The sequence below is a fragment of the Macrosteles quadrilineatus genome, unplaced genomic scaffold (genome assembly GCF_028750875.1).
Source record: "Macrosteles quadrilineatus isolate MER2022 unplaced genomic scaffold, UCM_ALF_1.0 Scaffold_3__2_contigs__length_128488019, whole genome shotgun sequence".
NCBI lineage: Eukaryota > Metazoa > Arthropoda > Insecta > Hemiptera > Cicadellidae > Macrosteles > Macrosteles quadrilineatus.
Window position 1 is genome coordinate 40,102,002 of NW_026542596.1, and position 26,055 is coordinate 40,128,056.

The window sequence follows — 26,055 nt, forward strand, 5'->3', positions numbered from 1 at the left end:
GTCTCCCACGTATCTTTCTTTTAACAGAAGATTCATGAAAATCCGTTAAGTGGTTGGTTCAGAATTCTCGAATAAAAACCCCACAAATTTCAATGTAGAAAAATATTATGCCCAACAATGGTTTAGTTGTGTTTAGAATATGATAGTATTCTACATCCTTGCCCTATACATACCAACTTTAATGACTACCTCCAAAGACTACTTCTTGGAAACTATTTCACTAAAAAAATCCCAACCTTTACAAAACCTCTCAAAGAATACATCAGTGATAATTTTTTCCTGAAATCAACTCTCCTGTTGCAAGGAAACCCATTCTACGGACTTAATCACGCCGTTTGGGTTTCTATATGATTTACAGCATTTTCCTGGTATTCCTGGCGAGTGAAAAGGGTTAAAAAATACACCCGCCGCAGCAAACCTGCTGACTACGCGAATTTCCATTTGTCTGAATTGATTTTCAATTAAATACTTATATTTTAATAACATTAGGTTTAACGAGTACCTAGGTTTGCTGCTACAAGGAAACTAATAAAGTGTGTTTTTGAGTAAAATATTGATAGCTTAGTACAAAATAAATAAATTTGCCAAGTTTGATCAAAATATATTCATAAACAAGCAAACTACATTTGACAATATTCTCCATAAGAATAGCATGGGAATTTTAAATTTACAATTTGTTTCATTTTCTCCGTTACTAATATTCAAACAAAAATACTTTTATATACTAAATTATTTGTTTTTTTAAGCTCTTTAAAAAGGTCTAAAGAGAAATTGGGAAATTTTGTGTTTTGAGGGTCAAAAGTGAGAAAAACCAATTTTTACCCCATAAAACCCCCCGTAAAGCCCCGTTCCCATGGTCCGATCGTGCTGGTTCGCGAACTCATTCAAGTTTATCCCGCTTTACACCTTTAAACCAAATTTCATCAAAATCGGACAAAAATTACTCAAGTTATCGCGTTCACGGACGTATATATATATATATATACATATATAAAAATTTGAACGAATAGTGTTTTTGGCCTCTGGGGACATCAAAATGAAAAAGTAAATCGGTCCTGGGTCTAGGTCTTACCGTGCCACCTACGGTAATAGCTACTTCCCTATAGGGAAATTCGCTAATAGTCACCTAATTTACCAGTTTGATGTTATGTCTGTCCAGTTAGTTTGCTGTTTGCTGGGAACATTTCCGGAAGGGCCAATCAAAGCGGTTTATCCAGCAGTTATCGTGTCTCTTGTTCGTTCACTCGACTTTAAATTTACAGATTGACTTTGTTTAAATGTAAGCATTGACTTTGTATATTGCTCGAGACTTCCTACATGGACCAGCGATTGCCAGTTAACTCCAGGAGGATATAGTTGAACATAGGGTATGGGATATAGCTCTATATCCTCCTATACTTTTTCATACACAACATGTTTGCCATGCCAAAGTGATGGGGCAACTTCTTGTAACTGTAATGTTTTTATGTCCCCGTCATTAAATTCCATTATAAAATTCGCTATGTTCAACAAATAAGAGAGGCAAAGAGCTTTAACCTGAACGTCAATTAAATTAAATTAAAAAGTAAAAAAATTGATAAAGCATATTAACAAATAATAAATCATAAAAAAGCATATCAATAATAAAGCATATTATTGATGATCTACATTTCCTACTTCACTGAATCATTGCTCACATTCAATAGCTGTCTGTGGCACTATAGCTAATTTAGAAAATTTCTTCAGAACGAGAACAGCATGAACTAACGATTTCCAACACCCTCTTTTTTTAATTTCGTACAAGAACACACGATCATAAACCTTTGTCTTGGGACACGGAACCCGAAGTATGCAAATTGCAAGCATTGTTCTCAGAATGTCTCGGTTACTCCGCATTCCGGTAAAGCTCAGAGTTCAGCGAGTCACTGTTGCAACTTGCAACGGTTGCAACACACGTTGCAATCAGGAGCAAGTTTGCAACATCTAGGAGGAAGCTTGGTATGACCTTCCGTGGAGCATTTATTTGTAAACAGCGACTGGACGTCAAGGCCGCACGTCTCAGAGGCGGCCCACCCTAGAGGTGGCGGACGGAGGCGTTGTAACGTTATTTGAAATGTTATTTTTGCTACACTGGAGCGAAAACAGAGCTTTTCAATACAAGTATGAGCCTAAAGTAGTTATTTATATTTCTTGGACAAAAAGAATCAGCTGGAGTTGAAGGAATCTGTTCATTTCTGTAATTCGTCCGCTGATTTTGACGATGGAGTAGTCCAGATAAATACAAATAAAAACTTAAGGTGACATATATAATGTACGGACCTCTACTTTCAACCCATGTTGTAAATAACACACATGGTTGGAATTTCTTCCATTTGTTTTGATTTTATTTTTCTATTTCGTTGTTGTTTCGTGACCAGCATGGCAACCCAAAAGGCCCATGTTCATTTTTTAAATTTGAAATTCATGTTTGTGCTTATTGTTGAGCCTATTTTAATTCATAAAGGGATTCTGCACATATAAAGGAAAATATCTTTCTAAACAGTTAGCGTAGATTTTCCCTGCGATGCACACAAGCTGAGAAAAAGGTTTTCAAGAAACATGCTTGCCTAACAACATATAGGATAGAAACGAATTGTTATTTATAATGTGTGTTATCAACGCATCGCAATCTATATATATTTTTTTTTATTTTAGTCTTGTTGGTATTTTAGTATTTCATTTTCCATCTAAATAATGGCATCTGTCCGTGTACAGAAGCAAGACGCAAACGAACCTATTTTGGGAGCAAATTACAAGCTGAAGGCATACAATGCACGAAATTTACGTTTTGTGAATTTACGTAGGTTGAAGAAAGCTGCTGTAAACTAAATATACACAGCATCCGGACCACTTCAACCAAAATATGATTAAGATTTTACAGTATGAGAAGTACTTTCGGTACTGTTGATTTCACATTCTTGAACTTCGTGTACAACTTTGTTCTATTTACTCTTGTTGTACTTAAATATTTACAGTGTCCATAGAGGATCAACATATCTTACAATATGATTTACCCGTAGGCCCAAGTACAATATACTTATTTTCTAGGTATTGTATTTCTTACAAATATGCACTCCCAATGAAAATTATTTTTTAATTAATTAATTATATAGCCTAATAAACTATAATCTCTAATACAGTTGAGCGACCGAGTGGTTTTACTGATCCCCTAGTACAGTAGTCATAAGACTGACGGATTGATCCAGTAGCTTTATAATAGGTTGAAACTGGAACCTGTTGTCCTTGATCATTGGTCTTTTGATAAAGCATTCTAACTAGAATCTGCTTATCTTAGTCATCAACTAAGCTAAGCTATTGCTGAATCTCATTCATTGTTAATTCATCTTCGCCCTACACTACGCACTCTGGTCGTGTTGGTCTGGTCTAATATCTACCGATTTGGTCGAAGACAATTTCTTACCTTACAGGAAATGCAGTATCTTAAACACTTATCTCGTCATTTCTGACTCATCTAAAAATATCGACAAAACTTGCTCTCGTCAATTGGTACCCATCTAAAAGTATCCAAAGCACTTGCTCTCGTCATTTTGGGCTCATCTTGTAGCCCACACTCCGCCCACGTCGGCCCGAGGCGACGAATAAAATTAATTAGAAGTGACAGCACCTTTAAGGTTTTTATAGGCATTAAATAAAACAGCTGTTTTTACTGTTCCCGGCACTCGGCGGGTGTGCAGATACGACGTTTACGAGCCGCTATAAAGTCACGTGTCGAATACCGTTTAAACGCTCACAATTCCGCACGCCTCGAAATTAGTAAGGCTGTAAATAATTTCTTTCACACCGTCCACCATTTTACATTTGTATTCTTCGGTCGGCCGTGCGTCTTTACACGCTTTTTGTGCCTCTATTCGGTCTCCTTCACGGCGATTAATTTCTTTCCCGCCCCATAAAACACGCCCGGCTCGCCGCTCTGATCAGGATCTCGATAAAAACCTTGGACATTCCTTGTCGAAATGTCGCTGGTTAATTCAATTGTATGTAACTTGACCCAACGCCGACACTCGACACGGGCGACGAGTGCCGCGGGGATGAGTCATCACATACTTGTCCGGAGAGGCGTGTAGGGTGGCTGGGTTATTCGGGTGGTTGGTAAGGAATCGTCAGCAAGTAATGTGGGTGCAATTTAAAATCTGTGAAAACTATAAACGTGGAATATATTTACATCATACTAGTGGCTTGTAGGGGCAATAGCCCCTATATGTATATTCTAGTAACTATTTTGTACAAATTACATGTGGGTTACACTACCTTGAATTATCGTTTAACATTTGTGTATGTTAACACTGGTTTTTTTTCAAATAAATGCCAAGTTTTGTGAAGGTTTGGCCTTGCACTTTATTTATAATAATAGTGAAAGCTATTTCCAATGGGCATTGAATCCTTGTAAACTTAAACGGCATAATGAAGATCTGTAGATATTAGTTTAATTTTTGGCATGAAAAATATGTCCCCTTTGCCTACTCCAGTAATTACTTCTATCTTTACACTTATTTCAGACATACCTACACAACCAATCGTACTTCATTAACTCCAGACCCTTAAATTTGGGAAAAAGTTTATATCAGCTTTATAAATAGTATCCTACACATATTAAAGTAATGACATTACATACCATATGCTTTAAATAAAGTTAAACCACATGTTTAAAAGTAAACAAAGCAGACATGACCTAGATTCCCATGCTATTTCAATGTGAATTATTTTATTCCGTAGCAACTTTTTGGTGCAAGATTAGGAAAAATGAATAATTTTCCCCAAAATTTCATGCCCAGACCTTTAAAATGAGACCTCTCCCAGCTTTCTACGGCCTCCCGTTAGCTCACAATTTCATTGTAAAATTTTGGGCTTACAGAATTAGATATATAGATTTATCATACTTGGCCATACTAAGTTCCAAGGTCTGGTTCAAATGAATGTTGAGTTATTTAGAGATAAATTCACGTACAGAAAGACGCACTCTCGGCTCATATTTATAATATTTAAATAAGTTTGTCTGAAAACAAGTAAAAATGTTCACAGAGAACAGGAGTTCCTGGACATCCTGGATAACCTTCACAGGATTCCTTGCTTGATTAACCTTAAAAGTAAAGACAATGGAGACTCTGTAGAAGGATCTCAGACAGATTTTACAACACCTAATTTAACACACCTAAACTAATTTGTTATGAATAAATGTCTTTGTAGACTTTTGAAATCGCAACATTTACATTTACGCAAGCACAACCGTGGGATAAACGATAGTTAGTAAAACCTGTTAAGGGTTATAACTACAAAGTTGTCTATGGTATGTAAAATTAATACCAAAAAATAACAAATCTGCTACGACAAAAAGAGAATCATCAATGATTCAGCAGCGTAAGAGTCAATGAGTAATTTACGCAGTTAATTTTTAACTAGCATTCATACGATCTACTGACGTATAGGTTTGGTAATACGTGTATACTCAATGGTAATGCCAATCACAGATGTGTCTATTTGGACCAAGCGTAAGAAATTTAATAGTTTGATATTTTTTAATTTATAAAATAAGTTCCTTAAATTAAAATATTCCGTATTTAAAAGCACGAACGCATTTCATATTTTGTTGTTTGTTAACATGTTGGGAGCTCACCAACACGGCCGTATCTTACACAGATTCGATTTCTATATTTACTTTGAAGTACTTCAGTTCTGACTTAAAATACGAACCGCAGACAACACTTTCTAACTGAGTAAGCATTAACTTTGTTCAAATCTATCTCAAAGTAAATCGTAATGTAACTTTGATTGCTTTTACATTTAAATCTATATATTTAATACACAGTTGTAACACTGTTTTCTCAGTAATTACTGGACCGATCCACAAGTTCTATGTGTCAAATTAAAGGGGATAATGCATAGATTTGCCGAACTTCATTAGAATTCACGTTTTTTCTAAGGGTTAAGACCTACAGCACTTCAAAGGTTGAGTCAATACAATTATTATTCAAGAGTATAATACACAGTTTATAAATTATTCGTCAGCTGTTTAATGTTTGCCAGACATTTGTTATTATTTTTATAACCTCATATTCAGTATGTAATAATTATAACTAGTGGTCGTCCTGTGGTCGAAACTCGACCAAAAATAATTAATGTACAGACTTCTCTATTTTCTCCCCACACTGTAAATAAAACATATGATTGGAATTTCTCCATTTGTTTTGATTTTCTGTTTACATGTTGTTGTTATTTTGTCACCATCATGGCAACCCATATGGTCCATGTTAATTTTTTGAAGTTTTCAAATTCATTTTTTGTTCTTATTTGTTAGCCTATTTTAATTTTTAAAGGCATTCTGCACATCTACAGGAAACTATCTTTCCAACAGTATACGTAGATTTTCCCTGCGATGCACACGAGCTGAGAAAAAAGGTTTTAAAGAAACATGCTTGCCTATTAATATATAGATAGATCTAGGAATTCCTGTAAAAAAAAAATACGATTTGGAACAAAGAAAAGTGTATTTGTTAACTTTTTATACCACAATGTATTATTTATAAATGTATTTGAACATTATTTGTAGCCTATGTTTTGGTGCAAATTTTGTATTTTCGAATAAAGTGTTAGTTTTCTGAAGGAAAGTGGTAATTGAGTTTGAATTTGAGCATGGAATGTGAAAGAAAACCCATACGACGGAAACTTCCGCTTGCAAGTTGTAGCCAAAAGAAAATTGCTTATGAGTGGGAAAAATACAAACATTTTACTATAGGGATGAATCTTACTCAAGGTCAGTGTTTGATGTTCTTCTTGAGATGGCGAGTACTATAGATATGTGGAACTACAATTTATCAGTGAACTATTACCCTATAACAATTTTTTTCAAGTACACAGGGAAGTTGCTTGAGAAACTGTGCCTTACGATTTTGGTTCTGGCGAAGAAGTGTGTGACTTGATGTTTAATGCCAATGTTGACTCATTACATCGTTATAAAACTTTATCATAACTCCCAGGGTGTGAAAAAAGTACAAAAAGAAAAAAGAAAAGGTGAAAAGTCATTTACTGTGCGTAAAGAGACAACCATTACGAACAAAACACGTGGAAAGCCATCGAATAAAAAAAGTAAAAAGCAGTGATGGTGTTAAATGAGCTCTGGAAGTTCTTACAAAAAACCATTGACTTTTTGAATTGGGGTCGTTAAATTGGATTTTTCACTACTGAAAATCTATGAATTTATGGGCAGAACAGACTAACAGGGACACAAATATATTCTCCTTATATTATCACAAGGGGAAGGTAAAATTAGCTCCTTATCAACATTCTGAGTTCAACAAAAATCTTATCAACGGGGCTACATCAAATATGAATAAAGTATCAAAAGAAACAAAAAAAAACTTTCAATAAACTATTTGATTAATAAAAGATCATATGCATACAACCCTGCATTTGCAATGGTAAGTTTATAAGTCTCACTTAGATGAATCAATATCATTCTGGAAGTATGATTTTGAGATCTGGGACTCCTTTTACCACCACGGATTTGACCGTTGTCCGTTAATACCCTTTAAAATTGAACCAAAGTATGATATGAACCAACTTTATGTATACGACGTAAACACAGCTGTTACTCACAGAATGGGTCTAAGATCCGGGAAATGCGACCGACTGCTGATGCGTGATTTAAGAGATTATTTTTATTTCACACAACAAATGTAACGAACAAAAAAACAACGAATGTGGGAATATACATGAACAAATTATCTCCATAGCATAAGTAACTTATTAGGTTATCAGCATTGCGCAGTTCGTACTCTATTTATTTTTCAAACGAAACTGGAATTAATATAAAACATTCATTTGGTTAAACTAATATATCGGTTATATTAACATAAATAGTTTATACAGGCCAACTATCAGGTCTATTCCATGTAAAAAATCAAGCAGTTGCTAAATAAAACACAAAGATAAACGGTATTTGTTAATTATTATGTATTTTATTGCTGAAAATATTCCCGTGGCGGAGCACGGGTGGTTAACTAGTATATATAAATGTAAAAGCAATCAAGGTTACATTACGATTTACTTTGAGATAGATTTGAACAAAGTTATAATCTATATAACAAAGTTTATAAAGACGTAATATTATTGTCGTCAAACTGCAGCGATAACAGCCGTTTATAATGCATACGTTGCGGGTCTAAGTAGCAATTTTACTCCCTAGAGAGTAAATAGTATACTTCGTACCTAGGGCCGAAAATGAGGTTTTGCCGGCTCCAGATAGTTTTTAATACGATCGAGAGCTGCAAAACCATTTCGGTCCGTGGTACGAACGCTATTTTTCACCACACTATACCCTATTACCACTATATACCACAATAATAATGCACACTGATATTCAACACAACTACAACTTTAAGGTTATGTGAAGAAATTATTTGAGGAATCAGCAAAAATAATAATGGATAGTTGCTAGGCAGCGGTGACAATAAAACAATTCTATTGCAATGCTATGGATACTGATTGTGTGTTTAATAAGCATTCATGTTTTAAGAAAGTAATCGAGTAGCTGATTTTGCGAAAATCTATAATTTTGATGCTACATAAATTTTTCATGTTTTTTCAAACGAATTTTGCTCATTCCTCGGCTCTAGTACAGTATCGGGGAAGAGGATCGCACAGGTAAGCGATGCCCACGTAGCGGGTTGAAGGTCAAGTGCTATAATCAGAGGCTAGTTTGGTGTGAGAAATGTATGAAGGAATATAACACGTTCCGAGCCCGTGTCTCACACTCGTCACGTGTGAACGGTAATGGCTCAGCAGCCCTAACGCTTTGGAACAATCTTTGGGTGAACACACGCATATACTGCGTTGGGGATAACATTGGTAACCACAAAGGTCTATGGACGTCCAGAGGTAACGGTGGAGGTGGTAGATACCAGATCCTAAGCTAAAGGTCAGATCATATCTCTGTGTATGTATACTCTAGTGTAGCATGTGGAGACTGAGGAGGTACCACTGTACCATGGAGATCTACATCCAGAGATGGCAGTGGAGGTGGTAGACACCAGATCCTAACCTGAAGGTGAGATCATATCTCGGTGTGTGTATACTCTAGTGTAGCATGTGGAGACTGAGGAGGTGCCAGTGTACCACGGAGGTCTACGTCCAGAGATGGCAGTGGAGGTGGTAGACAACAGATCCTAACCTGAAGGTGAGATCATATCTCGGTGTGTGTATACTCTAGTGTAGCATGTGGAGACTGAGGAGGTGCCAGTGTACCACGGAGGTCTACGTCCAGAGATGGCAGTGGAGGTGGTAGACACCAGATCCTAACCTGAAGGTGAGATCATATCTCGGTGTGTGTATACTCTAACGTAGCATGTGGAGACTGAGGAGGTACCACTGTACATGGAGGTCTACGTCCAGAGATGGCAGTGGAGGTGGTAGACACCAGATCCTAACCTGAAGGTGAGATCATATCTCGGTGTGTGTATACTCTAGTGTAGCATGTAGAGACTGAGGAGGTACCACTGTACATGGAGGTCTACGTCCAGAGATGGCAGTGGAGGTGGTAGACACCAGATCCTAACCTGAAGGTGAGATCATATCTCGGTGTGTGTATACTCTAGTGTAGCATGTAGAGACTGAGGAGGTACCACTGTACCATGGAGATCTACATCCAGAGATGGCAGTGGAGGTGATAGATACCAGATCCTAAGCTGAAGGTGAGATCATATCTCGGTGTGTGTATACTCTAGTGTAGAATGTAGAGACTGAGGAGGTACCACTGTACCATGGAGATCTACATCCAGAGATGGCAGTGGAGGTGGTAGACACCAGATCCTAAGCTAAAGGTGAGATCATATCTCTGTGTGTGTATACTCTAGTGTAGCATGTAGAGACTGAGGAGGTACCACTGTACCATGGAGGTCTACGTCCAGAGATGGCAGTGGAGGTGGTAGATACCAGATCCTAAGCTAAAGGTCAGATCATATCTCTGTGTGTGTATACTCTAGTGTAGCATGTAGAGACTGAGGAGGTACCACTGTACATGGAGGTCTACGTCCAGAGATGGCAGTGGAGGTGGTAGACACCAGATCCTAACCTGAAGGTGAGATCATATCTCGGTGTGTGTATACTCTAGTGTAGCATGTAGAGACTGAGGAGGTACCACTGTACCATGGAGATCTACATCCAGAGATGGCAGTGGAGGTGATAGATACCAGATCCTAAGCTGAAGGTGAGATCATATCTCGGTGTGTGTATACTCTAGTGTAGCATGTAGAGACTGAGGAGGTACCACTGTACCATGGAGATCTACATCCAGAGATGGCAGTGGAGGTGGTAGACACCAGATCCTAAGCTAAAGGTCAGATCATATCTCTGTGTGTGTATACTCTAGTGTAGCATGTAGATACTGAGGAGGTACCACTGTACCATGGAGGTCTACGTCCAGAGGTGACGGTGGAGGTGGTAGACACCACATCCTAAGCTGAAGGTCAGATCATATCTCTGTGTGTGTATACTCTAGTGTAGCATGTAGAGACTGAGGAGGTAGCACTGTACCATGGAGGTCTACGTCCAGAGATGGCAGTGGAGGTGGTAGATACCAGATCCTAAGCTAAAGGTCAGATCATATCTCTGTGTGTGTATACTCTAGTGTAGCATGTAAAGACTGAGGAGGTACCACTGTACCATGGAGGTCTACGTCCAGAGATGGCAGTGGAGGTGATAGATACCAGATCCTAAGCTAAAGGTCAGATCATATCTCGGTGTGTGTATACTCTAGTGTAGCATGTAGAGACTGAGGAGGTACCACTGTACCATGGAGGTCTACGTCCAGAGATGGCAGTGGAGGTGGTAGATACCAGATCCTAAGCTAAAGGTCAGATCATATCTCTGTGTGTGTATACTCTAGTGTAGCATGTAAAGACTGAGGAGGTACCACTGTACCATGGAGGTCTACGTCCAGAGGTGACGGTGGAGGTGGTAGACACCACATCCTAAGCTGAAGGTCAGATCATATCTCTGTGTGTGTATACTCTAGTGTAGCATGTAGAGACTGAGGAGGTAGCACTGTACCATGGAGGTCTACGTCCAGAGATGGCAGTGGAGGTGGTAGATACCAGATCCTAAGCTAAAGGTCAGATCATATCTCTGTGTGTGTATACTCTAGTGTAGCATGTAGAGACTGAGGAGGTACCACTGTACCATGGAGGTCTACGTCCAGAGGTGACGGTGGAGGTGGTAGACACCAGATCCTAAGCTGAAGGTCAGATCATACCTCTGTGTATGTATTCTCTAGTGTAGCATGTAGAGTTTGAGGAGGTGCCAGTGTACCACGGAGGTCTACGTCCAGAGGTGACGGTGGAGGTGGTAGACACCAGATCCTAAGCTGAAGGTCAGATCATACCTCTGTGTATGTATTCTCTAGTGTAGCATGTAGAGTTTGAGGAGGTGCCAGTGTACCACGGAGGTCTACGTCCAGAGGTGACGGTGGAGGTGGTAGACACCAGATCCTAAGCTGAAGGTCAGATCATACCTCTGTGTATGTATTCTCTAGTGTAGCATGTAGAGTTTGAGGAGGTGCCAGTGTACCACGGAGGTCTACGTCCTATCTCTGTGTATACTCTAGTGTAGCATGTGGAGACTGAGGAGGTGCCAGTGTACCTTGGATGTCTACGTCCAGAGGTGACGGTGGAGGTGGTAGACACCAGATCCTAAGCTGAAGGTCAGATCATACCTCTGTGTATGTATTCTCTAGTGTAGCATGTAGAGTTTGAGGAGGTGCCAGTGTACCACGGAGGTCTACGTCCTATCTCTGTGTATGTATACTCTAGCGTAGCATGTAGAGACTGAGGAGGTGCCAGTGTACCTTGGAGGTCTACGTCCAGAGGTGACGGTGGAGGTGGTAGACACCAGATCCTAAGCTGAAGGTCAGATCATACCTCTGTGTATGTATTCTCTAGTGTAGCATGTAGAGTTTGAGGAGGTGCCAGTGTACCACGGAGGTCTACGTCCAGAGGTGACGGTGGAGGTGGTAGACACCAGATCCTAAGCTGAAGGTCAGATCATACCTCTGTGTATGTATTCTCTAGTGTAGCATGTAGAGTTTGAGGAGGTGCCAGTGTACCACGGAGGTCTACGTCCTATCTCTGTGTATACTCTAGTGTAGCATGTGGAGACTGAGGAGGTGCCAGTGTACCACGGAGGTCTACGTCCAGAGGTGACGGTGGAGGTGGTAGACACCAGATCCTAAGCTGAAGGTCAGATCATACCTCTGTGTATGTATTCTCTAGTGTAGCATGTAGAGTTTGAGGAGGTGCCAGTGTACCACGGAGGTCTACGTCCTATCTCTGTGTATGTATACTCTAGCGTAGCATGTAGAGACTGAGGAGGTGCCAGTGTACCTTGGAGGTCTACGTCCAGAGGTGACGGTGGAGGTGGTAGACACCAGATCCCAAGCTGAAGGTCAGATCATATCTCGGTGTCTGGAGCCAACCTGAGTTCCGCTCTTTGATACAATATACTTTTAATTACAATACTTAAGTTTTTAAGAGAAATTAAAGCGTATATATTATTCAAGCGTCGATATTATTTTGTTAATTACTTCGGTCTTAATAGGTACCCTACTTTTCATTGAGATCTTTGCAATTTCAAATATTTTATAGCTCCAAAAGCATTAATTTAGGTAGTAATTCATTTGGTGTAAACAATGTTTTTGATATTGAATTCAAATGTCTGGGGTTTTCTCGGCCAAGGGACTCAAAATAGTTCGCTGCTGATATCTCCATATCCACGTAAAATCAGGTAGTATAGAATATACCGTGGTTCAAAATAGGACCTTAAATCATTTTTGGAGGTGACAGAACTATGGTATTTGAAATTTTCAAAATAATTTAAAATTTAAAATAATCATAAATATATTGAGGAATAATAAGTGAAGTAGATATTTACTAGGTCCTGCTAGAATAGGAAAACTCTTTCTATAGCAATAGAGGAAAGCAAGCCTTTAGAAATAACCCTTAAACAGGAGAAAAACATTAAATCGATTCAGCGCACTCAAACGTTGCCAGTTGTTAAACACACTTAAAAGAGAATTCAGATAATACACGATGAATTAGCACTCTACCTAATTTTTACTGTGGTCTCTAGTAATTTAAGCCACGAGAACAGATGAATTTTAGTCAGTATCATCAATCCAATGTCTACTCGGTATCCATAGTCAATGTTTACACTAATGTTGTGTTCTTTTAAAGAGGCTTACTTTTAAAGGGTCTAAATAAGTAACGACAAAGTTAACTGCTGTTTATTGTTCTTCAAGCCAACCTCAGCCTGAAAACAAGTTAACCTTCAGACATCCTCAGCATCAGTTCGACGGCTAACAACTTGGTTAACCGGTTTCAAAATATTGTACAATTATATTAGTTTTGCAAGATGTCATTGGGTTTCGGTGAAAGGAAATGACTTGAGAGATGCTGGAGTTGTCTTTACTTTCACGTTAACTTGGCAGTCACAGAATCAACAGGTTTGGGTTAGGTTGGAAGATTCATAATGTGTTGATTGAAGGCGTTTCTAATTTTACGTTCGCATGTTAAATTGTCGAGTAATGAATAAGCTGTGCATTAACTGTCCTTTTTTCCTTCCTTAGGCCAAACGGTGACTGGTTTGATTGAAACCACAGTTAATAGACTACTCTGATCTTGACAGATAAATTTGGAAATTTCGTCTCTGGGACAGAACTGGCCGACGTTTCAAATGCGTTGCAGCATCCATCTTCAGGGCAAGACACAATTAAACTGAACTTCTTCAAACGGCATCACTGTATGAAAGCGAGAGTTTTGATATGTTTATGACATTTATTAGAATTGACACATAGTTCAAAACATAGCTACAATTTATGAATTTTGTTGAAAAACTCTGCACTGTATTAACATATTTTAAAACTTTAAAGGGGCCGACGATTTTCCAAAATTACAATTTCGATGGAAAACAAGCAAGTTAAAATGTTATGTGCCTTTCTACGTTTTAGAACAGTCTATATTCAGATTACGAATGCAAAGCTTACACAGTCTCACCCAAAGTAGTCTACTCGACATTCTTCGCCTCAAAAGGCAACATCGACAACTGGCAGCTACAGTCGGTCTCCGTGCATTGACATCTAGAACACCTGGATTCTGGATCCATTTTAATTCCAGTCTTATCGTTCAATCCGTGATCTGTATAGTAATTTTCACAATCATTTTGCTAAGAATTATTAAATATGCAAAGGTATAATTTGCGGCGCCGGTGGCTTTGCGCCCGCGGCGCAGTTGCGTGTGGCAGCTGCTGCGAATACGGCGCAATAGTGCGGCTCTCACTGACTACTATAGACTGACATACTGAAATATTGATCATTTTGTGTTGTGTGCTCTGGTGGATTATCTTTGATGGAATATTATGTGGATTATGATGATAATCTGAATAATTGATTATGTCGTTACCGTCGCGGTAACTTAGGTTTATTTCACTTATGATGTTAAATACTGTAGAAAGGAATTATTCTCAAATTGATATAATTTCTTGTACCTACATTTATCAGTATCAGCCATAGTGTAAATATAGCTTTACTATGTATTTTAGTAGTGGTGAATATTTAAATTCTAGTATAGCTCTGATTTGATATATCATGTCGAAAGGCTTGTCATTCGATAGCGCTTGTGTTTTTTGTTCGTGGAGTCACTCAAGTATAACTTTTTGTGGTCTGTCTTGACTGAATTATGAGGACTAGGAAGAGAAGCTCAACACTTATTGATGGGACTAGTTGTGAATCTAGCGGACGTAGAAACTCGTGGCATTTCGTTGAATTTTATGTGGGACGGACTAAAACCCAAAACCCGTAAACATAGTGGGGTTTGTTGTGAATTGAACCCGCAACTATCACAAATGGACTGATTTTTCTGTAGAACATTTTGCCTGAATTTTTCTAGAAACCTTTATTTAGTGATTCGTTTAAGTTTTCTACTATTCCAAGAAGAATATAATTCCAATCGCTCTTTAAACAGAGAGATCCTTTTTAAGGCCAGCACTCTAGCGTGAAACATAAAACAAACTAAACGTCTGCTACTACTTTTGATTGACTAACTTTTGCACTTGCATCGAATAATTTCCCGATAACAGTTAACTTTCTGAGCGAATTTCTCGGTTCTTGCGACGCCAACAAGGCCGACTAGTTTGAATAATAGCGATGATGTCATACATGGAAATATCAAGGTGGCAGTGGCTGCAGCCGGCTTTGATACTTGTCTTATATAATTAATCGTCGGCGACCTGACTACGCACCGACAATCGACACTGGGTGTGGGCGGAACAATCGTGTTGGACAAGAATTTTATAAGTATAAAAACAGTTTTGTCTGTAAATGCGTGAATGCATAAATCATTGGTCATTTTTACGCTGCGTAGACCGAGGAAACCGGAGTCTTAGCTCAACGTGTGATTTTCTCTAGTTTTCTCTAGTTCTCTAGAACGAAGTGCTCTAGTTTTCGAAAAACTAGAGCACTTCTCAATATTAATCTCTTTCCCTTGTTTTAATTAGTTTTTGGAGAGTATTAAACTATTTTAACCTTTAAACAGCCTAAATATTTAAACCTTTAATGTTGCAGAAATTACGCCGTTGCAAATAATTTGTTAAGGTACTTGGTAGCCACATTTACTCCGGGTGAAATATTATCTGTCGATAAATCGTCGTGCTCAACGTTATTTTCAAATCATAACATTCCAAAAACTTTTCTTCATGATATTATCGTTTACCTTTGCTTGATACTTATAATAACACAGAAGTAACCAAGGTTAAACTTAAAATTAGTTGGTTGACTTGAAATTAAAACCAGAAGATTGCCAGTAGTCTTCGTATTATTTTGTAAAATCGTAAAATAATAAGATTTTCCTACTCATGTTGGTAACGTTCAGGCCAATCTAAGACGAGTGTTATTGCGCATTATTCTTCTTTGGCGTCGACTCAATTTTTCTCTTTTAGGGCAGTCTTTACGATTTGTGCGAACCTTCATGGAGCGCGTTCAAGTCACTTCTTTTTCTCGCAATAACCCGACATTGAAATGAACAGATTCTTCAATGTCAACAGAACCGACAATGAAAGTGAAAAGTTATTATAGTTTGAGAAATGTTTATACTAAAAACTGACAAGTTGCGTTTCCTTATGTTTATTTGTAAAGGATGCGTAGACCCAAAACTTGTTACAACTATTTTCAAGAAATTAGAATTATTTATTTAACAGCTACAACTAGTGAAGGTTTGGGAAATTTGTGACTTTCTTTGGTGAAATGTATTGATTTGTCCATGGACATTTTTACTTTTAATGTAAAAGATTATAAAATAAAACTCTTCTCAGGAATACAGTAATTTTGTAGTAATTATAGTATGTAAAAAGTATTTTGATTTACTTGTAGGCCTACATACTATAAAATTATTACAAAATTACTTTATTCGTGCGCAAAGTTTTATTTTCAATTTTTTTACATTAAAAGTCAATAAATAAAGATTGAGTTCGGGAAAGATAATGCAGTTCAACAATTTAACATTCGCAAATATTCTAAGACGATAAAATATTCTAAGGAGGAATAAAATCAAACAAAACCTTACATTGAAAAAATCTTGTAGTAGTTAAACACAACAACACACACGTTAGGCTATAAATAAATCATCAATGAGCAAACATTAATTGACATTCAAAAGATGTGAAATATCTCGAAATACCTAGATAATTTACTTCAATTATTTATTGAACATATCGTGTGTCACAGCCGCATTAGGTCAGAACAGAACTCATAAACCAAAAGTGCATCGAAGGAATAAAAAAGCATCATATTTGTCACAAAAGCGTTTAGCTTACTGGTGGTTTTGATGAAATAAACCCTCTGGTTTGAGCAAACACTACTTTTAGAGTACGTTAATGATTAACCCCCCCCAATCCAAAGAGCTAAATCTCATGCTTTTATGAACAATATCATATTTGATGTGGATGTTCGAACGAAATGTATTTAAAACTAGGTGATGAATAAATAATATGGTCGTAATGTTAGCAATAGATAATTTGGGAGCAAACAAATTTATTACAGGAGACGTTGAATGTGGCTGAATAAACAATTTTGATAACTCCATTGGACTTATGGAGTTTTGGATCGGAAAACTACAGGAGCAGAAATAGATTTGATAAACGTATATCTTATTTGTGTTTGGTTGCATAATTTTACATTACAGAGTTGTTATTATTTCAGCAATCAAATGTCTATGGATTGTAATAAAAATGTTTTTGTGTAAATTATAAAATGTGTCGTCAATTATATTATGTGTTTACGATATTGTTTTAACGATTAAACCAAATTAACCACAACCGAGCAAGGCTCGGCCCCCCGGTACTATTTACTTAAATGAATAAATCCAGGAATCACACGGCAGACGATTACGACGTTTTGAAATAAATACCAGGATATAAAAATGTGAAGTAAATATTGAATATTCTTACTTAGATTATACAATTCACCAAAATGCTTGATTTTTTCATATTTACGTACAGTATAATCTAAATTAAAAACTCTTGCCAGTTTACTCTCAAAATTTATTTAAATGAACTAATTCAGACATGGAAATATACTAGTTGATTACGATTGTTGATGAATTCCAAAACATTATAAGGATGCGAGAAGTGCTCGACGTTCTTCCACGGATTATAAAATTGTCAAACAGTAGCCTATAAGTCGTTAAGATAATTATACGCGTGTAAAACTGAAATCAAAATAAAACTAGTTTACGTGAATTATTTACGGATTATTAATAATTAATATACGTGGATGTTTACTAAACTTAAACGAACAAATCCAGGAATGAGAGAACAAGCTGATTGTGAAATTTTGGAATGCATTCCAGAACATGTGCGTGAAAGAATGAGAAGTAAACATACTATGTTTTTCCTCGTTAGGTTAAAATTCACAAAACATAGTTTAGCAAAGGTATTTAGGTACTGTGCGAATAACCTTACGAAGGATCTAGTTTCTAGAGGAAGTGGACGTTTAACGCAAATATAATCACTTATGTTTCACTTTATCGCGAATCAAACAAAACATAAATACACTTCGACTTCATCTCTTGAAGTTTTCACGGATGAAGTTGAAGAGATGTTGAAAGCTCAGAGATGCGTTTTGTCGAAGAGAGAGCTGAGAGCGGCTGCAGAGAGAGTTGGTCCACAGATCAGGTGTTTCTACAGCATATATGGAAATGCAGACAAACGCGAGTATGACGTCATGCAGCTTACCTGCTGTGTAGGGGGTCCTCCTAGCTGCGCTCATGTACACAGACTGGGGGACCGCGCTGGGCCCCCGACCCCCCTCCCACGGGGGGGCTAGGGGGGAGAACAGGTCCATGCTGGACTACATTTCGCGACCGTAACGGTCCTCCGCCGCTGTCCGGTAGTAACCAATATTATATGCATATGTCCATGATAACCTGAGGTAATTTGAGGTTCGAAAATACTGTATCAAATTCGTGTACCAACTGTGATATTATCGGTAGATTTCATCGGGGCTCACTTGAAGGAGAAGCACTGTGGGACGGCTCAGGGACCGCCTGGATTCTAGGGAAATTGTTTATAGTTTCCAACTATGTTTAATAAGAGTTATGCTGATTGACAATCTTTAACTTTTTTGTTGCGATAAACAATGTTTTGAACAGAATGACGTAAAAGGATGATGGAGGAAGAACAGCTTCTGGCATGTTTCAGTTCTAAAATCTAAATTCCAGAAATGAAGCACTGGATTTGGCTATGGATTAAACATACAAGTCTCTCGAAAATTTATCATCCTTTTAGAACAGCTGCAAACAATTTTAAGGTTAATTGTGTCATATGATAAGAGGGTGGTGTTTGAACTGTTTCTAATACCATACAACTATTTTAATGGAATAAAACTGTCTGATTATTAAATACCCCCGCCGCAGCAAACCTGCAGACTAAGCGAATTTCAACTTGTCTGATTACATTTTTACTCAAATATTTACATAAGACATATTTATTCCCTATTTAAATAACATTAGATTTAACGAGTGCTTAGGTTTGCTGCTACGGGGAAGGTAAAAAGTGTTTTTGACCATACGTCAATAGTATAGGATGAAATAAATAAATTTGCCAAATTTTATCAATATGAATAATGAATAATGAATATGAATAATGAAGTTTATTTCCCACAAAAAACCACAATGTAACAATACATGAGATGTAGAGAAATAGAACTGGCTACTTGATCCAGTAGTGTAACCAGTTTGCTTATACTAACTTATAGGCTAACATGACGTTGTAATTTATGGTCTAGCATCTGTTATAAAACATTGAATTCCGCCTGAACTGTGCATCTGATGGACAAAACAAGAACTGTTTTAATAAACAATGAAAGTTATTACAACAGGATATTATTTATATAATTTATGTCCTGCTGAGAAGAAAGCCAAATTATCGTTGCTTTGCTAAACTGCTTTAAATTTAAACTATTCTTTATTTGAAGTGGTAGATAATTATAGTATTTTGGACCTAGATATTGAAAAGAGTGACGAAAAATAGCTTTATTTACTTTGGGTAGTTTCAGAGTATTATTGGTAATGCTTCTTGTTATGTATGTGTGTGTAATATTTGGTATGACGTTAACTCTGTTTCCACTTCGAACAAAAAACAGTCTAAGAATTTAAAATAAAATTAAATAAAAATTAAATATTGAATTAAATTGTATATTGGTTTTAAAATTAAATATATATATTAATATATATCCATGACCAAGTAAACTACAACAATTTAAATTTTCTTCATAAGAATAACATGGCAATTTTAAATTACACTATTTTTTGAATTTTCTCCGTGACCGTTAGGCATACAACAACGCTTCAATATACCAAATTATTTATTTTTTTAAGCTCTACAAAACGGATTTAAAAAAAAAAAATTGCAATTTTTTTGTTTTTAGGGTCAAAAATGGGACCCCCGTTCCCATGGTCCGATTATGCTGGTTCACGAACTCTTTCGATTAAACGTAGGTTTCCACGTTTGTACCAAATGTCATCAAAATGGATAATTTTTGCTCGAGTTATCGCGCTAACGGACATATATATATGAATTTGAACGTTGGTGTTTTTGGCCTCTATGGATCTCAAAACGAGAAATTAAATCGGTTCCGGGTCCAGGTCTTACCATGAGTACTACGGTAATAGCTTATTTCCCTATATGGGAAATTCGCTAAAACCACCGATTTTTATCTGAGTAGGCTAATAACGAAACCGTAACGAGCTATTCTCTAATAGTCAAACAAGCAAACAACCTGAACAAACATCTAACGTGACAAGCAATAACACAAGGCTCAGTACTCAGAACAATGTTTTTATCCTCAACCTTCAAACAATACGCTTGTATGAATTGCATGGATAGGATTGAGTAATACAACTTTAACTCATGATTAAAGTTCTGCTAATTTGAATTGTTTGACGTATACTTTGAAAATTATCAACTTCACACTAGGTTGATCTACTTATAAGCTAAATATAGTTTTTGAAATGTTTCAATGCAGATTTAAAAATTGATAGCCTACGGTTGGAAAATATATTAATCCAAACCGTGTCATCTACAATGTAGACGTCTCGAATTGAAGCTGCGCTGTTTCCCGACCTATGCTTATTTTTGACCACAGAACCTGGCCGTGAAGTATACTGATTAAATCTCACCATTAACAAATCGTTTGATCAGTCTTTCAGCCGCAGCTAACAAATTTGTTGGATTTTACATAGTGTTACCTAACGTAGTCTATCCAACCTAACTAATGGCACTTATTTTTGTGATTATCCACACCATTAGACACTTTTACGTGTAGCATATGCTGCAGGGAATGCAAACCCTTATTATTACCTAACGTCGACTGTTTGTTAGATAGTTTGGCGAATGAACAGAATTAAAGTTTTTAAAATGTTGAATTAACGATACCGAGCGAAGCTAACTTTGGAACGTTCGAAAGCGGTACGACCGAGAAGTCCTGCACCCAATCGGAGAGAAATGAATGAAATGCACCAGAACGACCACCTGAGGTCATTGGATTCCCACGGACGACTGTGACCTACTACTGCGTCCAGACGTCCACCAGGAGGTCAAGTGTCCGACAACTCGGGGTCCAACACAATCGTCGCAAAATCATGACAATACGGTTTGTAAAATTAAAACTCAATGTTTTCGTCATAGTGCACCTTTAAGCTAACTACTAAGCTACAATACGAATATACTTTTACTGTTAAAATAGCCCCTATAAACAACTTCCAACTTGTTTTCAATTTTGTCAATGCAAACAAACATATGTTTAGTAAGTGGTTTTTTCAAGTATTCGTGAGTGGTTCAAAAATTTTGTCTATTGCGATTGTGTTAGTGTATTCAAAATTACACTATCGATATGTTGAACTGTTGACAAGAATGCAAAAATGAGCTACAACACAACCAATGAAATCAATCGATACATAATTGCGATACATGCGATTGCTTATAGTCGAACTTCAAAACTGAGTTTACAACAGTTGACGTTTCCTCCCTAGGGACCAAAATAGCTACTTTAGACCCGCATCGCATGTATTTAAAACGGCAGTTTTTGCTGCAGTACGACGAAAAAATTGTCAATGGGCTATTGGTTTCACAAAGTTTGTCAATTGCAAATACAATTTTATGTTTTTGGGCGTTGTCACATATCACATTATTGGACTTGATCATTATGGCGCAGCAGTACAATTTGGCTATGTTTAGAAATATACATTCCATATCTATGTTAAAGTTGTGACCAGTTTAAAAATAAACGTTCTTGATTGAGCCATCGTCAGAGAACGGGCTGATGTAGGGGCCTAAATAATTACGGATTTCTGTTGAATACCTTCAACTTGTTAACCAGAAGCCAAAAGATGAACACTTATTTTGTGAAAAGTAACGTCTTTTATGTCACAATAACGAAAACCAAGGATGAAATGAAACAGTACTGTGGGTGGCTCATATGCGTCTTTTGAAAATGTGCTATATTTTTCACAATTCATTTGTACAGCTCCCATATAGATAACAACAAAAACGCACAAAACAAAAAGAATGGAAAAAAACTGGGAATAGTTTGTCTACAGATTGTCAATGATAGTATTTCAATCACAATTATACGCAGTAAATGCAGTAGAATGGTTATGTAATATTCCTTATGGTATGTTTCAAAATCATATACTGTAAAGGGATTTCCTTTAGCTGTAGAGTAGGCCTAAGCTACAGCTCACTCACGAGACTAAATATAAAATTCTGTGGAACGTTAACGACCATAACTTGTAACCAGAGTATAACTAAGATACTTTATAATTTGAACTGTACAAATAGTATTAATTCTTAAGTTTTTTGATTAGGGCAACATCTTAAAAAATATTTTAGAAACAAATTAGTAAATTTTGTAAACCTTTTTGAAAGAGAATTACGGCTTTTAGGCAGTCCAGCGTGTTTTCTCATCACTCCGTACCGAAAGTAGCTATTTTCGATAACACATAAAGTTGTTTCCCAAGCACTAATTTAGAGAGAGGGGAAACGATCAGCTGATTTTCCCTCTCTCTAAATTTACTTTCCCCCCTCTATCGATTGATTAGTTCTCCATTTAACCACTGTTTTGTTACGGTTTATTTTAATGATAAAAATCAGCTGATTTCATTGTTACATAATCTAAATGTATACAGAAACAGGCATTAGCTTGTTTTTCTGCGTTTTAGCATAGAACTTGTTTTAAATTGCTAATATATGTCTAACATTCCTGATGATTTGATGAAAAAACGCTTCAGAGAAAACTAAAGATATTCCACCAGAGAAATCAGGGGAGAGATATGAAGAGGGATACAGAAAATTTACGAACTGATAAAAATTACAAAATGTACGATATTGTACAGTAAAGTAAGTAGGCCAAACCGCCTAATTGACGAAGAATTTATATATTTATCTAAATTCGAATATTTATCTAAAACAATCTATAATCATGAAACCACGTACGTTGTAAAGCACGTATTATTGTTTTTGTTTCAATAATAAAGAATGGTCTAAACTATTTTATTATTATTAAGGTCTGTTAATCTGTATGTCTGTATTTTTTCATCGGGATGAAAAGTATCGTTCATAACTCGTAGCGAAAATACACTACACTATTTTGACGAACTTCCCACGCAAGGATTTAGTCCAGAAAATAGCTGTTTGCCGCCAGCTTATTCAAATGGGGTTTCATTGCGTACTGGTACTACCATAGACAAAAACTGTAATGGGTTTTACCGGGCACCCATCAGCTGATTATACTGTATTTAGGTGGCAATGAATGGTTATAAACAAAAACATAACCTCTCTTAGAGGTTATGACTAGTGATTTTTAGTCCTTTAGTTGGTGGAAATATATAAGGATTTGTACAGATTTGGTAGTATGGCGTAAACCATCGTACGTCACTCGTCCAAAATGTGTGTACCGGACTCGTATGGTAATCCCGTACTCGACTTCGTCTCGCACAGTCGAGTACGGGAACGACCACACTCGTCCGGCAAACACTTTTTTTCAGGACTAGTAACGTAATATACTATTCCGGCATTTGCTCCATTATTCCCGTCCTTGGCTTCGCTTCGTTTGTAAAAAAAAACTCTTACAAGCTCGGCTTCGCCTCGCACGTGAAATTTGGTTTACCTGAAACTTGAACGCGCGTCAGAAAATGCCCATTTCGATTATAGTAATGAAAAATACCGTTTCAGCATTTAAATTGTTTTTAATGGTGGTCTTTTTCACAATTTTTGAAAACGCTGCTTTGCTTCCGGAAAAATTGTTGGGTGCCCATGATCTCCTGAGACAGATGTGTTTCGTATCCACATGTCAGTCTATATAGTTGTAAATATTGTTAGGGTGTGTTGCTAGCCTTGCAGTCAGCGCTTGAATTTCGGTGAGGCAGGTTCAAACCCAGCTTATCCCTAGGGAACTTAAAGTATTATATTTAGTTTCACTTAAACCACTTTGTGATTATTTCGTAAAAACTCCTTCAGCGTAAGCAATAGACAAAAGAGTGTCCAACGTCAATTTCAACGTTGACACTATAGTAGAAATATACTTAGAAAAGGCTCTTTTGTTGATGGCCGTAATCCTCCCTGTCTTCGGGTCGCCGTTTCACAGGTAAGTGTAGTTCAAAGCTCTCATAATACATAAAACGACTTCCTGTCTCCAATGATTGAGCTCATCCGGGCCCGGGGCATCTTCCAGTATGAGTATATGAATACAGCAGTGGATTTGTTGCAGTGCCTACTGAACTAGATCATAGATTAAACATACCGTAGGCCTACTCCTTGTGGAAATATCACATTATTTCAGGTCCGGTTATAGATTGTGTTGTATTGTTTGCTCTATTTCTTGTTACTTACCGTTCTTGGAATGTTATGATTCGTTGTAAATTTTAGCTCGTATTAAATAAACTCTTTATGGTTTGATCAGCCTCATAGATAAACTGAAGACAACTTGCAAACTATTATAAGATTTACTTTCTGTCACTTTCATATTGATGTTATGTTGTTTATTTCTGCTGCTGCTATTACTGTGCCGTTTTTCTTACAAGAGAAACAATGTACAGTGAACTGAAATAACTAGGGGAAAGCGGTCCTTGTTCCAAACTCATGTGTTCAGTGTTGTGGATGTGCTGTGCTCGTAATTAAACTTTGTAATGAATGATGATAAATTTACACATAATATTTAGTTTTACTCGTAGTTAATTCACACTTACGAAAAGAATATAGTTTTTTATTAGTTTTAACCCGTTAAATTTCCAATACAATCTAATTGCTTCGCCGAAGTAAACAAAAACTAGTCCGACAGTTTACATGGGAACACGACATGCACGACACAAGCTTTGGCAGATGAAACTACATAGTAACACGCAAACGCAAGAGGTTGATTATACGAACGATTGGATATATACTTGTCTTTGTGGGGAATATGAGCAAACTTAGTATTGTATAGTACTGTTTTCGTGTTATGGCATTTTTGGCCTCTAGGGGCCTCAAAAGAAAATACCCCCGCCGCAGCAAACCTGTATATTAAGCGAATTTCCATTTGCCTGATTGGATTTACACCAAAATGTCTCCTTAAAAATTATCACATTTATTCCCTATTTAAATAACATTAGTTTAACGAGTACTTATGTTCGCTGCAACAGGATGGTAAAAGGGGTTTTTTTGTAAAATGTTAATACTTTAGTATGAAATGAATGCATTTTCCAAATTTGATCAAAATATAATCATAAACAAACAAACTACAACTAACAGTTTACTTATTCTCCATAAGAATAACATGGGAATTTTAAATTTACAGTTTTTTGGAATTTTCTTTGTAACCATTAGGCGCATAATAACGCTTCAATACACTAAACTATTTGTTTTTAGCGAATTTCCCTATAGGGAAGTAGCTATTACCGTAGGTGGCACGGTAAGACCTAGACCCGGGACCAATTTACTTTTTCATTTTGATGTCCCCAGAGGCCAAAAACGCCATTCATTCAAATTTTTATATATGTATATATATAGATTTATATATATATATATACGTCCGTGAACGCGATAACTTGAGTAATTTTGGTCCGATTTTGATGAAATTTGGTTTAAATGTGTAAAGCGGGATTTACTTTACTTTCAGGATTAACTTGAATGAGTTCACGAACCAGCATGATCGGACCATGGGAACGGGGCTTTACAGGGGGTTTTATGGGGTAAAAATTGGTTTTTCTCACTTTTGACCCTTAAAACACAAAATTTCCCAATTTCTCTTTAGACCTTTTTAAAGAGCTTAAAAAAACAAATAATTTAGTATATAAAAGTATTTTTGTTCGGTTATTAGTAACGGAGAAAATTAAAAAAATTGTAAATTTAAAATTCCCATGTTACTCTTATGGAGAATATTGTCAAATGTTGTAGTTTGCTTGTTTATGGATATATTTTAATCAAACTTGGCAAATTTATTTATTTTGT

The 26,055-nt window shown here is 36.8% G+C and overlaps 1 protein-coding gene across 1 annotated transcript in view; it reads right to left on the reverse strand.

Annotated features, from left to right (window-relative positions):
• The window catches only part of LOC128990063 (uncharacterized), a 50,288-nt gene extending 31,910 nt beyond the window's left edge, over positions 1–18,378 (reverse strand). Inside the window, exon 1 of the mRNA XM_054412293.1 lies at positions 18,307–18,378. The gene's annotated coding sequence lies outside the window, so the exon portion shown is untranslated. The remainder of the gene's footprint in view (positions 1–18,306) is intronic.
• Between the last annotated feature and the right edge of the window lie 7,677 nt (positions 18,379–26,055).